General features: G+C 41.0%; 1 protein-coding gene and 1 long non-coding RNA gene across 2 annotated transcripts in view; one reads left to right on the top strand and one right to left on the bottom strand.

Moving 5' to 3' along the window:
• Positions 1 to 16,275, top strand: part of LOC149975188 (uncharacterized) — a 226,937-nt gene that overhangs the window by 73,280 nt on the left and 137,382 nt on the right. The gene's annotated exons all lie outside the window — the stretch shown is intronic.
• The window catches only part of si:dkey-87k14.1 (leucine-rich repeat transmembrane protein FLRT2), a 57,123-nt gene that overhangs the window by 30,352 nt on the left and 10,496 nt on the right, over positions 1 to 16,275 (bottom strand). The gene's annotated exons all lie outside the window — the stretch shown is intronic.

Raw genomic sequence — 16,275 nt, 5'->3', positions numbered from 1 at the left:
TGTTGAAATGTATCAGCGTGCAACAATTTCCATCAGCTGGTGTGGAGAACAACAAGCCTCCAAGGAAAGGCCAATTCATTCACATCGACAGACGAGCCCCTGTTCACTGGTTCTACCAGCAAAGAGTGCGAGTCAGGGCTATCCACTTCCACCGATGATGATAGCTGCCTGGGTGGACAAGAACCAGGTGGTCTCACCAGGCTAGCCACACCTCCAAACATTGCCAGCAGAGACCCTAATATCTAGGACCCGTGCTCAGATTCGTCGATCCACGTCCCCGATGACAGTGGTGCTGCTGCTGGTAAATCCGACTCCCAGACAAAAAAACATAAAATATCCCGGTGAGTGGCCAAAAGATATGAATGGATCTTTACAGGATATGTTAGCGCAAGCTTGGCCACATCAAGATAAGGAGGGGAATTTTCCAAGATATATTTTCATTGGCCCACTACAATAGGAGGATGACGAACGGAGTGCTATGCATAGATGTTGGTATAGCCAAATCCTCCAATACTGTCCCATGCACTCGTTAAATACCTCAGTGTCTGGGAAGGTCTTGGTGTATTTGGGCTCAAATTGAAGAAAAAAAAAGTATACCTGTTTTTAGTTTTATATTTATACTTAGAAATAAATACATTAAAAGTTTGGGGAAACCCTGCTATAAACAACCATTCAAAAAGGTTCTAGAAGGCCCCAAAAATTCCACTATGGTTACAACCCTTTTTTTATGGCTCAATATAGCAGTGTTTCCCAAAATCAGTCCTTGTTTGTCATGTTTGGGATGCTCTGGATTAAAGTGTAAGACAGCCTGTTCCAGTTCCCATAAATACCCAGCAACTTCACAAGGCCAATAAAAAGGAGTGGGACAACATTCCAAAATGCCTGACTCAACAGCACGATCAACTCTATGTGAAGGTGATGTGTTGCGCTGCATGAGGCAAATGGTGGTAACACAAGATACTGGCTGGTTTTCTGATCCATGCCACTCATTTCTTTAAGATATCTGAATTCCCAGTCATGTGACATTCATAGATTAGGGCCAAATTAATATATTTAAATTTACTGATTTCCTTATATGTAACTCAGTAAAATCTTTGAAATATATTTTTCAGTATAACTTATTTTTCCTAACCATTCTGAATGCTGGCTGCTGGTGAATACACATTCCCAGCTCCCGCTGGATTCAAATTGGAGTTACACATCACTTTACAAGCCTGCATAATGTGACTTTCAGTCCAACATATTAGGTTAAATCTAAGCCAACAAAGTAAGGCTTTATTTTTGTTCAGTCAATTTTAATGATAACACATTCACTTAAAAACTTATTAGGGCTGCAATCCTGTTAACGGGATCGATATGATATGAAAGGCGATATGATATGTAGGGCGGCAAATTCAAAACAACAGAAATCTCATAATTCAAATTCCTCAAACATACATGTATTTTATACCGTTTTAAAGGTAATCTTGTTATTAATCCCACTACAGTGTCCGATTTCAAATAGGCTTTACAGCGAAAGCACCACAAACGATTATGTTAGGTCACCACCAACTCACAGAAAAACCCAGCCATTTTTCCAGCCAAAGAGAGGAGTCACAAAAAGCACAAATAGAGATCAAATGAATCACTAAACTTTGATGATCTTCATTAGATGACACTCATAGAACTTCATGTTACACAATACATGTATGTTTTGTTTGATAAAGTTAATATTTATATCAAAAACCTCAGTATACATTGGCCCGTTACATTCACTAGTTCCAAAAACATCCGCTGATATTGCAGAGAGCCACATCATTTTACAGAAATACTCATTATAAATGTTGATGAAAATACAATTGTTAGACATGGAAATATAGATAGACCTCTCCTTAATGCAACCACTGTGTCAGATTTTTTTTAAACTTTACGGAAAAATCAAACCATGCAATAATCTGAGACGGCGCTCAGAAAAAAAAAGAAATATTATTCGCCATGTTGGAGTCAACAGAAATAACATTATAAATATACCCTTACCTTTGATTATCTTCATCAGAATGCACTCCCAGGAATCCTAGTTCCACAATAAATGTTTGATTTGTTCAATAATGTCCATTATTTATGTCAAAGTAGCTACTTTTGTGAGGGCGTTTAGTACACAAATCCAAACGCTCGTGCAGGCCCAGCAGAACGTCTGACGAAAACTTCAAAACGTTATATTATAGGTCGAAGAAACTTGTCAAACTAAGTATAGAATCAATCTTTAGGATGTTGTTATCATAAATCTTCAATAACGTTCCAATCCGGAGAATTCCATTGTCTGTAGAAAAGCCATGGAACGCAGGTCTCTATCATGTGAAATGCGCATGACCAGGACCTGTCTCTCTGCCAGACCACAGACTCAAACAGCTCCCATCCGGCCCCACATCACAGTAGAAGCCTCATTCAAGTTTCTAAAAACAGTTGACATCTAGTGGAAGCCGTAGGAATCGAGCAACATCAGATTTCCCACTTCCTGTTTGAATCTCTTCTCAGGTGTTTGCCTGCCATATGAGTTCTGTTATACTCACAGACATTATAGAAACGTCAGTGTTTTCTATCCAATACTTATAATACTATGCATATATTAGTGACTGAGGAGCAGGCCGTTTAATCTGGGAACCTCTAGACACCTTTCATCCAAGCTACTCAATACTGCCCCTGCAGCCATAAGAAGTTAAAACTTGTTTGGGATAGGGGGCAGCAGTTTCACTTTTGGATGAATAGCGTGAACTGCCTCCTACTCAGTTCCAGATATTATGCATATTATGCATATCATTATTAGTATTGGATAGAAAACACTCTGAAGTTTCTAAAACTGTTTGAATTATGTCTGTGAGTATAACAGAACCCCTTTTTCAGGCAAAACCCTGAGACAAAATACAAACGTGAAGTGGGAAATCTGAGGTTTGTAGTTTTTGAACTCACCCCTATCGAATAAACAGTGGGATATGGGTTATTTTGCACTTCCTACGGCTTCCACTAGATGTCAACCGTCTTTAGAACGTTGTTTTAGGCTGCTCATGTGAAGGGGGGCCGGATGGGAGCTGTTTGACTAAGGGGTCTGCCTATAGCCTCGTTCTCAGTCATACAAGAGAGGTATCTCTCGTTCCATTTCTTTTCTAGAGACAATGGAATTCTCCGGTCGTGACATTATTGAACTTTTATGATAAAAACATCCTGAAGATTGATTCTATACTTAGTTTGACAAGTTTCTTCGACCTGTAATATAACTTTTTGAACGCGCTTTTGGATTTGTTTACCAAACACCCTAACAAAAGAAGCTATTGGACATAAATGGACATAAATGATGGACATTATCGAACAAAACAAGCGTTTATTGTGGAACTGCGATTCCTGGGAGTGCATTCTGATGAAGATCATCAAAGGTAAGTTAATATTTATAATGCCATTTATGAATAATGTTGACTACCCAACATGGCGGATTTCTCTGGCTGGTTTGGGCTCTGAGCTCCGTTCTCAAAATATGCTTTTTTTGTAAAGGTTTTTTGAAATCTGACACCGCAGTTGCATTAGGGAGAAGTGTATCTAAGGTTCCATGTATAATAGTTGTATTTTCATCAACATTTATTATGAATATTTTTGTGAATTTATGTGCCTCTCTGCAATATCACTGCATGTTTTAGAACTAGTGAACGTAACACACCAATGTAAGATAAGATAATAAGAACTTTACTGAATGAAACATACATGCATTGTGTAACATGAAGTCCTATGAGTGTCATCTGATGAAGATCATCAAAGGTTAGTGATTAATTTGATCTCTATTTGTGCTTTTGTGGCTCCTCTCTTTGGATGGAAAAATGGCTGGGTTTTTCTGTGAGTTGGTGGTGACCTAACATAATCGTTTGTGGAGCTTTTGCTGTAAAGCATTTTTTTTAAATCAGACACTGTGGCTGGATCACTGACAACTTTATCTTTAAAATGGTGCCTAATACTTGTATATTTGAGAAATTTGATATATGAGATTTTTGTTGATTTGCATTTGGCACCCTGCAATTTCATGAGCTGTTGGCGAGGGGTTCTGCTAGCGAACCCCAGTCCTAGACAGGTTAAGACTTCACTTGATGAAGGCTACATTACTGACAAAATGATGAATGTGACCTTTTGGGATATAAAGAAGGATTTTATCTAACAAAACGACACTAGATGTTCTAGCTGGGACCATTTAGATGACAAATCAGAGGAAGATTTTCAAAAAGTAAGTGAATATATAATCGTTATTTGTGTGCCGGTGGAAGAATATTTTGATGTGGTGCATTGTCCTCAAACAATCGCATGGCATGTTTTAGCTGTAGTAGCTACTGTAAATCAGACAATGCAGTTAGATTAACAAGAATTTAAGTGTTCAGCTGATATAAGAAACTTATATGTACCTAATTGTTAAATATCCATAATTTTTATGATTATTTACTTGAATTGTGCACCCTCCAGTTTCACCGGAAGTTGTCCCGCTAGCGGGACACCTATCCTTAGTGCTGAAAAGTGTGGACCCGAATAGACAATGGACCAGTGTTATATTTAACACTGGATAATTTGCTGTGCACACCCACCAAAACATGTAGACAGCCATAACACCTCATCAGCCCCCTCAAATGGAAAAACAATGAACATATTTCTCAGACCCGGGGACTAGGAGAGAAAGGGTGGCAGTGTTCAATCAGCTAATTTGTTCAATATGCCAGTTCTCTCAGTCAGAGTCAAATTATCAGGCTAAAAAAGCCCTGGGTACAACAGACATTGAGCTGGGTGGCAGGCTGTGAAATGCCTGTTAATGGCCGGGCTACATACAGACAGGAGAGGAGGGACATGAGAGCAAAGAAGAGGGAGGGTTATTGAGCAAAGAGGAGCTCGCTCTCTTTCTCTCTCTCTAGCTTTCTCTGTCTATCTACCGCTCCTCTCTTTTTATTTGTCCCTCTGACTCTTCCTCCCTCTCTACAAATCTCTATCCCCTCTACTCACTTCTCTAATTTCTTATTTTTCGCACCAACTTTTTACCCCCCTCTCAAACTCACCCCGTTCTATCCAACACTCCACACGTCCCTCTTTCTCATTCATCTCTCCTTCTCTCCAACTCATTATGCCTATTCCTCTTTGTCAAATTCTACCTCTGCCCGCATCTCTATTGCCACAACTCTCTCCAAAAAAACTCCCTCTGTATCTCCTCACCGTACTTTGTCTTTGATATCAAGGCTGATTGGGGATATTCCACTCTGAGTTTTACAACCTAAATCCATTGTAGTTCTGCCAGTGTCTTTTCTCTCTGTGCTCTTTTCTGACCATTAACATTCTTTGTCTGACCCATTTTGACATCATCCGACATCAAAGGAGTTCCCTGCTGTGGATGTTCCATCTCTTAGATCATCAGTTTGACTCAAAAGTATTGCACTACATATTCAATTAAATCTAATTGTCACATGCTTCGTAAACCACAGGTGTCGACATACTGACAAGTTGAATCAAGGGAATAGTGTGCCATTTGGGAAACAGACATTATTTCTAGCCTGAAAACATGGAGGTCTGTTCTGAACACAAAGCCTGTCTGAAAAGATACAACCTCTACTGGTTGTAATGGAACGAAAAGTAAGCTACAGTAATAGCACCCTGAGAGACCACCATGGAGTCCAGTTTACCAGCATTAATCTCAGGCTGGCCCACAGGCCATACTAGAACACAACAACACTCCCTCAGTCCAATCTAACAATCTAATGCTTAATTATTTCGTCAGTTGTTGAAATGTCATTTCACTCCATGACACAAACATTAACAAGTGCTATTGTCTTTGAGAGTCGCTGAACATACATTATTGTGATTTGATGTTGGTTTTGTGATAATCGTGCCATGCCTTCTCAAAAGACGATTGAGTAAACAGACAAATAGCTTCAAGCAATGGACAGGTTTCTCCCTTTTGGCTGGTCTCTCTCTCAGCTGGGCGCTCTCTCACACCGTTGAAGACACTGGCTGCTGCGTGCTACACTCTAAAAAGTAAAGGTTCCTGGAGGATCCTTTAGGGGTTATTCAAATTGAGACTGTGGGAGAACCACTACAAGTTCTTCGAATAACCTTTTTAAAAGGGTTCTTCAAAGAACCCCTTAATGGATCCTCAAAGAACCTTTTGAAGAACCTTTTAGGCTACGTTTGTTTAACTACCCCCTCCTCCCACATTATTAATATGCATTACAATAACAACAATAACACTATTTAAGTCGTCAGTGTTTTATTATGATTTTAGTGAGGGAAACTCCCAGCAGAGCCCCGAGTCCAATGGGTATATCCTCTGACATGTTCATGTTCTCCGTATCCATACCCCTAATGATTTTGCAGTGCATGGTGATCGAACAGGATTCCTGTTATATTCATCAGGTGTAAGGAGGGTAAAGTCTGTGAATCCAAAAACAGATGTTTAACAAAACATGCGCACAACAGTATTTATACCTTGGTTTTTGTGGTAAATGTGAATGAAAAAAAGCTGTTTTGATAATGGTTTTCATACACATACCTTGTGTATGTAGAGGCCTGTGGGATTTTCATTGAAGAGGTAAGGGAGGAGGATGGTAAATGTGATCTGCATAACATATCAATACCAATTGACATACCTGTGTATGCCTCCTCGTCTGTATACCTGCAGACACAGACACAAAAGTGAGCAGTTCATTCATCTGCACCCAATACTGCTAGCCTTCAACCAATTATTGTAGCCTACATATTCTTACCTCTTTGTGGATTGATATCCATTGAATTGTGTACATTTTCTGTTCTAGAAAGATTTGCACAAATATGAAAAGATAGATGGTATCATCATAAAACAAAATCAATGTAGATCATACAAGGGACAAACCTTACCTTAAATTGAGGAGATCTTAACATTGTTCAGTTAAATGCCTGCCCCTGCTGTCCTTTCAAATCCAAATGTTTCAGTGGGGCAACTAAGGAGGTTCCTCGATGAACCCCACCTCCTATGCGGTTCTTGGAAGAACCTTTTGTCTGCAATTTTCAGTGTCTAGAACACTAAGGTTCTTCTAAGAACTTTGAGGATCTTAGAAGAAGCCTTGTTGAACCCCTAATATTTAGAGTGTACACATAGCTAGTTACACCAGAGAAAACGAGAGAGAGAGCGAGAGAGAGAAGCAAGAGCTGCTTCGCTTCCTGCCTGACTGCTGCAGCCCATACAGTACCTCCTCCCGGGGAGGAGAGGGGGAGAAAGGAGCAAGTCAAGTTGTTGACACAAGAGTTAAATATATAGGAGAAGTCAGGGTGATAAGAAAGATAAATAGGGTAGGGCTAAGAGTTGGGTTGAGAGGAGAAGAACAGTTGCAGTAGGAGAAAGCAATGGGGAAGCTAGAGAAAGTGCAAGACACTGTAGAAAGCAGAACATGCTGTCCCCCAGTGACTCTTCAAATGGATACATTGATTATTATCATTGTCAATTACCATTCCTTTCGCGTCATATAGAGAGGAATTTTAGCCAAAGGAAACAGCACTCCATCACGTTCCTCCTTTCAATTAAAAATACAGAGGAGTTGCAACAGTTGCTCACCCCATAATTACACTGTTTCAAAATGTCAGTTGGTGACTTTCGTGGATTTTGTCGATCTAAGTGAAGTGCTCGTGAAGTGAAGTCACAAAATGCTCTTATCTTCTCTGGCATAATGTTCCTTTCTCTCTCCATGATCCAGTCACATTCACACTGGTTCTTTTTCAGGCTAGATCCCAAATGGCACTCTATTCCCTATAGTGCACTACTTCTATCTGACCAGGGCCCATAAAGCGCTATATAGGTAATAGGGTGACATTTGGGATGCACCCCACCTCAGATTCTAGATTTCATTCAACTGTTACAACTCTCTCAGGTAACTTCAAATCCCAATCCCTACTTCCAAATCTATCCTCACGATAGATGGTTCTTCGGAACGACGTGTCGGAAAGCCGGCGGGTTTGTAAATAAGTCATTTTCTGTTCCTTGTTCCATATGGCGTCAGTGGAGCAGTACAAGCCTGCTCAGTTTGTGGGCCCCATCTGGGCAGTTGGAAGGACGGTTTGTGTTCTGACCTTACACCTTCCCACATGTTACCACCACCAGCATGAGAGAGAGAAAATGTAAATGAACAAACATGTTGCTCTCTTCTGAGGCCAACTCACGATTAATTAAATCAACGACACCCCTGTCGGTGTAGCACAGTAGATCCGCTACTCACAGTTCTGCGTGAACATTTTGTTTTTTTTACCTTTTGAAAATGCTGGATATCACAAGACCATCCAGGATCAACAGAACATAATGACAATCCAGGATGTACACAACTATGACAATGCAGGATCAACACAGCTACATAGCGGAACATAACCAGAAAAAAATTTGAGCTGCTTTCCCTCAATCCTCACACAAAGTCACTAGCTCTAAATGATGATCCAAAATCAAGTGTAAACACAGCTCAATGACAATCCAGGATCAATCCGGACATTCTCTGCTATGATTCGGCCTGCTGTACAGCACAGTAAACATTAACTAGGCCAGTGAGTGATGGTAATGTGAGGCATATTAATGAACAGGACGGCTTTCTTCTCCAATTATTAACCAGAGGGTGGGACCTGAGGAGATAACTCTTCTTCGGGTGGCACAGGGCCGAGCACCAGCGGCTGTCATGCCACCACCCCACACAGCAGAATAATGGAAGGATGCCGCTGCAAATGAATCACATATGGCTCATATCCTTCTCATCCATGAAAATGCATAAGTATCAAGGGTGTTTTTCTTTGTCAATTCTAAAGTGTGATTCAAAGTGGAGCCCGGTACTCGGTTCTTCTAAGAAAAGGGAGATAAAAGAGAAATGTAAATCAAGGAGACCAAAGTCACCTACCTGTGAGTGTGTGAATGTGTGTGTGCTTGCACATGTGTCCACGTGTGTGCGCACCCACGTGCCTTCGTGCGCATCCAGGGTGGGAAATCATTACCATTTGAGATTTTCCATTGTATAATTCATGTGTTCTGGTCTGTTCTGGGCTCCACCTGGGCTTTAGGTTCATCACATGACACATGAGATTAATTACAGTGGTGTTAGGAAGCTGAGGAGCCAGCACCTGTCCCGTCAGAACCATACATCAGCATTAAGAAATCAGCCCTCTGCGAACCCTATTTATCAGACCCATTAAATGCCCGTAAGGGCCCAAATTGCTGCAGGAGCTGTGGAGAGAGAATATCATTTGAATGTGTGTTTAAAGGTCTGGCCCCAAGCCCACCTGAATCGCAAGAGGAAAAAAGGGCTTCTGTTAAGTTTCTGTAATCATTTACAGATAAGGTAGATTAGCTCGAGAGCAATATTGCAACGACTGCAAAATGTTATTTAAAAATGGTATCAACTAAAAAACAAAATGGCTTCTTTGTAACTATAATGATGTTCATGGTGGTAAATTTGGTGGTGAGGATTGACGCTGGAACAGTGTTGTCAGAACAGTGTAAGCTGCTGTATGTGTTCATACGAAGTTGATAGTTGAAACATGGACAGTCCAAGGCCAACAGAGTGCCATACATTATCACAATCCAGGCTTTTCATATTAAAGTCCAGCCAACAGAGAAATTGAGTCACACATCGAGACGTACAGTATAACACTGCATGTGGCATACTCCATTTCAAAGTAGTGGGGAGGGCAGGGAGTTTCAGACCTGCATTAGCCATGTTCAGGAAGGAATACCACATTCCCAGTCATGGCACATTCCTGGGACAGGCAAAAAAAATCCCCTGGGGGACAGGGATTGGCTTGTGTCCAGTCCAACTGATAGCTAGACCTCATAACAAGAAGGACTTGTTTTTAATGAATGGCCTCTTTGCATGCACAGCGGGAACATGAAGCTTGGGCTTTCTGACAGTAGACCTCGCAGGCAGGCTCAGACCTGGAGCCCTAGCCCTCCTGTCTTCTGTCGTCTCTCTCCACATCACCACTGGGCTCTGAGCTGTATTGTTATTATTATTCCACACTCGGCTGGAGTCTGTGTGCCTCAAACAAGCGCAGGTATTGTGTTTTGTGTTCCACACGGAGGGAAAGAAAGCGGGAGGGAGGGAAGGAGGGAGGGAAGGGGGGTACCAGTCACATTTCCCATCAGGGTCCGTCTTGGCAGCGGAGGGAAGGAATACCCCAGTCATCTTTCAACAGTATCCACTAATGAACCGTTTTTATATGACAGCATGTAATTACAAACACGGCCAGCCATGTCATGAAACCTTTTTTCCTCTCTCTCTCTCTCTCTCTCTCTCTCTCTCTCCATCTGATGTTGAAATCATTCTCTGTGCCAGTTTGTACATCTACATTTGGAATCCAATTCACACCCCTGACAGTGTGGATGTTGTCAGACTCCCCGTACTAATATTTTGACATAACTGTACAGAGCAGTCTGTGGATGGCACTACCTTCCTCCTACCGTATGGAAGTATTCAGATACAGACTCGCACTGTCATTTGTATCATGATTATCTGTCAATTGTTACACAGTTTTTGAAACTGTGGTTGAAACTGTAAAATTGGTTAGTTCATATGCAAGAATGTCAGTGTGTAGTTTATCAAGTGTATTTTTCTACATAAAACATTAAAGAATTGAATTGAATTAATGTAAATTAAAGGCGGAAAGAGCATTCCAGCATCAGATATTGTAACTTATTGTGAAATAATTTTATGACAAGAAAGTTTCCCTAAGCGGAGAAAGATGGAGAGAAATATCCAGATATCTTATTTTCTAGTCTCAGTACTGTCCCTGCGGCCCTTGAAATTCTCAAAATGGCAAACTAATTTGTCAGCTTTTAGTTTGGTTTTCTACCACTTCTGACCTTAGACCACCCTACCCTACCAAACCAATCAATATGCGAAAACACACACACACACACACACACACACACACACACACACACACACACACACACACACACACACACACACCTAACACTTTTTGGGTATCCTTTTCCCTCCTCCCCACCACAGTTTTGGTTGAGGATAGGTTATCATGCTGCTTACAGTCATGCAGGCGAACAGGTAGATTCCTAATGATTTCCACTCTCTACTCTGTGAGACTTCCAGGCAGTTCAAGTCCCACGGCCAAGGCCTCAGTCTCTCTCATCAGTATGCTGCACAGTAGAGCAGACAAATGCTTTCATCACAATGCAGAGGGCGAGCTAGGAGATGATACTTTGAGATGAAAACAGACAAATCATCTGTTTTCCAGAACGAGGGTGAGATTGGGATCTCCCCCTGATGGAGAGAGAATGGCTCTCTCTTTTTCTCTCTACTACTGCCTCTCTCTGTCTCTTTCTCTCTGTCTGTCTGTCTCTGTCTCTCTCTCTATCTTTGTATCTCTCACTGTCTCTCTCAGTCTTGTATAACTAACCTTGTTGGGACACACAATTCCGTCCCATTCAAAATCCTATTTTCCCTGACCCCGTACCCTAACCTCACCCTCTCCAGACCGGTATGATGTACAATATAGAAACAGGGCAGAAAGTTGCAATATACGCACGTGCAACCCATGGTTTGATACCAGCATAAACCACAAAACCTAACCTTAACTATAACCCTAAAACTAACCCCAGCTCCTAACCCTAATGCTAAATCTAATTCTAAGCCTAACGAACTCTACATTAACTCTAAACCTTTTAGAAATAGCGTTTGACCTTGTGGGGACTAACAAAATGTCCCTTGTTGGTCTGTTTTTTGTTTGTTTACTATTTTGTGGGGACTTCTGCTCCAAGAACAGGGATAATATCCTGCCACTGCAGATACAGTGCCTTGCGAAAGTACTCGGCCCCCTTGAACTTTGCGACCTTTTGCCACATTTCAGGCTTCAAACATAAAGATATAAAACTGTATTTTTTTGTGAAGAATCAACAACAAGTGGGACACAATCATGAAGTGGAACGACATTTATTGGATATTTCAAACTTTTTTAACAAATCAAAAACTGAAAAATTGGGCGTGCAAAATTATTCAGCCCCCTTAAGTTAATACTTTGTAGCGCCACCTTTTGCTGCGATTACAGCTGTAAGTCGCTTGGGGTATGCCTCTATCAGTTTTGCACATCGAGAGACTAAAATTTTTTCCCATTCCTCTTTGCAAAACAGCTCGAGCTCAGTGAGGTTGGATGGAGAGCATTTGTGAACAGCAGTTTTCAGTTCTTTCCACAGATTCTCGATTGGATTCAGGTCTGGACTTTGACTTGGCCATTCTAACACCTGGATATGTTTATTTTTTAACCATTCCATTGTAGATTTTGCTTTATGTTTTGGATCATCTTCTTGTTGGAAGACAAATCTCTGTCCCAGTATCAGGTCTTTTCCAGACTCCATCAGGTTTTCTTCCAGAATGGTCCTGTATTTGGCTCCATCCATCTTCCCATCAATTTTAACCATCTTCCCTGTCGCTGCTGAAGAAAAGCAGGCCCAAACCATGATGCTGCCACCACCATGTTTGACAGTGGGGATGGTGTGTTCAGCTGTGTTGCTTTTACGCCAAACATAACGTTTTGCATTGTTGCCAAAAAGTTCAATTTTGGTTTCATCTGACCAGAGCACCTTCTTCCGCATGTTTGGTGTGTCTCCCAGGTGGCTTGTGGCAAACTTTAAACAACACTTTTTATGGATATCTTTAAGAAATGGCTTTCTTCTTGCCACTCTTCCATAAAGGCCAGATTTGTGCAATATACGACTGATTGTTGTCCTATGGACAGAGTCTCCCACCTCAGCTGTAGATCTCTGCAGTTCATCCAGAGTGATCATGGGCCTCTTGGCTGCATCTCTGATCAGTCTTCTCCTTGTATGAGCTGAAAGTTTAGAGGGACGGCCAGGTCTTGGTAGATTTGCAGTGGTCTGATACTCCTTCCATTTCAATATTATCGCTTGCACAGTGCTCCTTGGGATGTTTAAAGCTTGGGAAATCTTTTTGTATCCAAATCCGGCTTTAAACTTCTTCACAACAGTATCTTGGACCTGCCTGGTGTGTTCCTTGTTCTTCATGATGCTCTCTGCGCTTTTAACGGACCTCTGAGACTATCACAGTGCAGGTGCATTTATACGGAGACTTGATTACACACAGGTGGATTGTATTTATCATCATTAGTCATTTAGGTCAACATTGGATCATTCAGAGATCCTCACTGAACTTCTGGAGAGAGTTTGCTGCACTGAAAGTAAAGGGGCTGAATAATTTTGCACGCCCAATTTTTCAGTTTTTGATTTGTTAAAAAAGTTTGAAATATCCAATAAATGTCGTTCCACTTCATGATTGTGTCCCACTTGTTGCTGATTCTTCACAAAAAAATACAGTTTTATATCTTTATGTTTGAAGCCTGAAATGTGGCAAAAGGTCGCAAAGTTCAAGGGGGCTGAATACTTTCGCAAGGCACTGTAACTTAATCATACTGTGTTGAGTCTGCCAAGATGCATATTCATGTGTCTTATCTACACTATGTCACAGTAAAGCTATTTCCAGGACATGGACTAAATTCTGTTTGGTTAGCTTCTAATAAAATATTCTACAATGTGTTCTACATGTGAAATGGTTTACTTATTTAAATAGTGGCTTACCATAGTTTGTTTCCATGTCCTGTAACACATATGAATTGGCTTGAGAACACAGGCAACAGTTCTCCTCTTCTCAATCTGTGTCTACTGAGAACTTGTACTTTGTTGTACTTTGGACAGTTACTTTGATAAGCATTCTAGAGTTTCTTTGTTTCCCAAATCACAATTTTTCTAACTAAAATCCTTTTACTCCTCAAAATGTGGACTTCTCTTCCCACGTTTTTATGGTTATATTTTTATAGCCCTCTATGGGACAATGGGAATGCGTAGACAGCAAACACAGAGAGCTGGCCTGTGTTTAGCTAGCTAGCTCGTTTGTGTGAGTGTATATTACCTATACATAAAATGCCTTGCAATGACCCTGTGTCCTAATTTACGACACAGTCAGAAAAGCCTTGCTAATGGGCACACTCCTCCTAAAATAGCCTGCCTCACAGAGGCCACCATACATCATGTAACTGTGCCTGGGGTTGCATCCTAAATGGTACCCTATTTACTATAGAGCACACTACTTTTGATAGGACTCTGGGGTCCACTAATTTCATTCCATCAGGCGGAAAGGAAAGGGAAGACCCCCGGCGAAAAAAACAAATGGCGTTAACAGGAGCACTTTCCTCCGGGCAATAAAGAGGGAGTGCACGTTCCTCCCTCTCGGTCTCTGCTAGCTGCACTCCACCATGTCATTCCAGGGGTATTTCATAGACCAAGTTGTGATGGACAGCAGTATGTAACTAGAGATTTGTACCTTCCTGGGCCACGTCTTTATGCCTGCAGCCAAGACTCAATCAGCAAAATTATGTTGAAATGTCGACATCACCATGCCGGTGATGTCGACATTTGGTGCTGGTGCTGAATGAAAGGTAAGAAGATGTCTTTCCAGACGTTGAAAATACATCTTATTTGGATATTGAAATGATGTCTTATACAGACGTCAAAAATACGTATTTTCCGGATGTTGAAAATATATTTTAAGAATACTGTACATCTTTTCTTGATGTTGAAATCAGGTGTATGTTACGTACTGAATGAAAGGTTAAAATATGTATTTTCCAGACGTTGATTTACATTTACAGACATTGAAAATATTTTTTTTACGGTCATTGATTCTATGGCCAAATTTCAACATTATATCACAATTATTATTTTCCAAACCAATTAATAGGAAAGAGGAGCCAACTGGAGATTGCAACAAAACATGTATTATTGCTCCCATCTATGACATGCTTTCACTGTATGTTATCTTTTTCAAAAGCTTTAAAACTGGAAGTGAGGATGTTCAAAGTAGTCCAATATACAAAATAAAACAACAGACCACTTCAATTACAACTGATTTTTTCCCCCCTTACAATGACTGTAATATATTGTTTTTCTACCTTAGTTGAATGCGCTGAGTGTAAGTCACTCTGGATAAGAACGTCTACTGAATGACCAAAATATAAATGCAAAAAAACAAACACTTGCAAAGCATGCTGGGCATTATTTTAATTAGCCCCCAAACAAGTACACATGTGGTCGGTGGATCAGATTCAAACCCGAACAAATCATAGATGCCTAGGCTATGTTTCACAAGTATGAACATCACAGTACAGTATAGCACAGTTTAGTACAGTGGCGCATAGTAGAAGATTGAAGAGTACAGTACAATATGGTACGGTACAGAACAGTAGAATTTTATTCAGTAGAATACAGTACAGTACTTACAGTACAATAGAGTTGAATTGCATTAGACTAGAGTACAGTAGAGAATACTACAGTAAACTATAGTTTAATTCAGTGGAGTAGAGTACCGCACAATACTGTATAGTTGAATAGTTTTTCTTGGTGAGAGCAGATGCACCCAGGGACGGGGCTAGTGTACTACGGCTGTTCAAGATCAAAAACTTGTCTAGTCAGAAGAAAATAAATACAACAAATCTGGATAAACAAAGCTGAAAACAAATGTTTTACCAGGGAGTGGTCCTAAATCGGTCCAGGAGTTGTGCCTATGACCATTTTTCTTTTGTTGCTGATGTTGCATGGTCATGGAAAAACTTGACCCACATACTGTATGACCACTACTGGCAGCACATTTGTTTTCAGGTAGGTTCATTTGTATTTATTTTGTTTTTCATCATCATAAACCCTATTCCAGGAAAGGGCAGAACAGGGTCCTTGCCATGGAGGAAGGCTGTGCCGAGATGGACTCAATACAATCAGAATACCCCAGCCAGTGTTAGGAACATTTCTGTGATAACCTGTGTTTGCAGTGAGGTCAAATTACTGTACCGTGGCCTACATCTCACCAACAAGAGCTACAATCCTCTGCTTTGATCCCAGCCCAGCCATCACTCAGGCTAGGGCCTGGGAGAATTCACTGGAGGTCTGACCGGACAGCCCCAGGTTCCAGGGCCCAGAGCCAAAACCCTGAAGTATTGCAGCAATCTCAATTAATGAATATTTGTTTTAGTGGTGGTATCATTTCACGGCTGATACAGTGTGTACCATGAAAATAGCGAGCAGCGGGGGCAGCCTGTAACCGATCTGGGCGGTTGCCTTGCCAACAAAAACTGACTCACTTCTTGGAATCTTTGAATTTGCAACAATAAATCAGGACAGGGAGTAGCGGCCAGTCAATCTACCCAGGGTCTGAAACTCAAGCCGTCACAGTGTGTGTGTGTATGTGTGTGTGTGCGTGCTGCATG

Source organism: Oncorhynchus mykiss, chromosome 19 (assembly GCF_057628025.1).
Source record: "Oncorhynchus mykiss isolate SJ-2025 chromosome 19, ASM5762802v1, whole genome shotgun sequence".
In the NCBI taxonomy this organism is placed as follows: domain Eukaryota; kingdom Metazoa; phylum Chordata; class Actinopteri; order Salmoniformes; family Salmonidae; genus Oncorhynchus; species Oncorhynchus mykiss.
This window is presented reverse-complemented; position numbering and strand designations above follow the sequence as displayed.